Source organism: Rutidosis leptorrhynchoides, chromosome 10, assembly GCF_046630445.1.
Source record: "Rutidosis leptorrhynchoides isolate AG116_Rl617_1_P2 chromosome 10, CSIRO_AGI_Rlap_v1, whole genome shotgun sequence".
Classification (NCBI taxonomy): domain Eukaryota; kingdom Viridiplantae; phylum Streptophyta; class Magnoliopsida; order Asterales; family Asteraceae; genus Rutidosis; species Rutidosis leptorrhynchoides.
The window spans coordinates 108,704,661-108,705,388 of NC_092342.1; the positions used below are offsets into that span (position 1 = coordinate 108,704,661).

The following is a 728-nucleotide window of genomic DNA, read 5'->3' on the forward strand; positions in this document are numbered from 1 at the left end:
TTTGATGGCCTCTGTTTGGTGATTAAGTGCGGAGAGTGGTGCAGATGATGAAGTTGTTTCACTGCTGTTCCAGTCATGATGATGCATTGTCATGTTCTCGAGCAACTCCCATGCTTCATCTGCGGTTTGGTTCATCAGATTTCCTTGAGCGGCGGCATCGATCGTCGTCCTATGATTTACCGTAAGACCATTGTAGAAGGTACAGATTTGGGCTGACCGTTCTAACTGGTGATTAGGGCATTTCTTCAGCATGGTTTTGAATCGCTCCCATACAGTGTAAAGAGATTCATCATAACTTTGTTTAAAGTTAATGATGTCATTCTTGAGGTTGGTTTGTTTAGAAGGAGAGAAATATTTGGTTAGGAATTTAGTAGCCATCTCCGTCCAAGACGTGATGGAATCTTTTTCCAGTCTTTAGAACCATGTTTGTGCATGATGAGTGAGAGAATAGGGGAACAAGTATAGCTGGACTATATCTTGTCCTATCCCTGGCTGTTTGTAGGAGTTTGAAAGAGATATGAATTTATCAAGGTGAGAATTAGGATCGTCATTCGGCAATCCATGGAATTGACAGCCATTTTGGATGAGCTGTATAATGTGATGTTTTAACTCGAACGAGCGTCCTTGAATCTCCGAGAATCTGATTGGTCCTCCTCGACCTTCAATCGAGGGTTTAGTGTTTTCTGCTAAAGTAACGCGTAATGCCATTTGTTTCCTGATTCGTGCTT

General features: G+C 42.0%; 1 non-coding gene across 1 annotated transcript; it reads left to right on the top strand.

Moving 5' to 3' along the window:
• Nucleotides 1-223: 223 nt before the first annotated feature.
• LOC139874026 (small nucleolar RNA R71) lies at nt 224-330 on the top strand. Its single transcript, XR_011767730.1, has one exon. It is a non-coding gene; the product is annotated as a small nucleolar RNA R71 (small nucleolar RNA).
• The last annotated feature ends 398 nt before the right edge of the window (nt 331-728 follow it).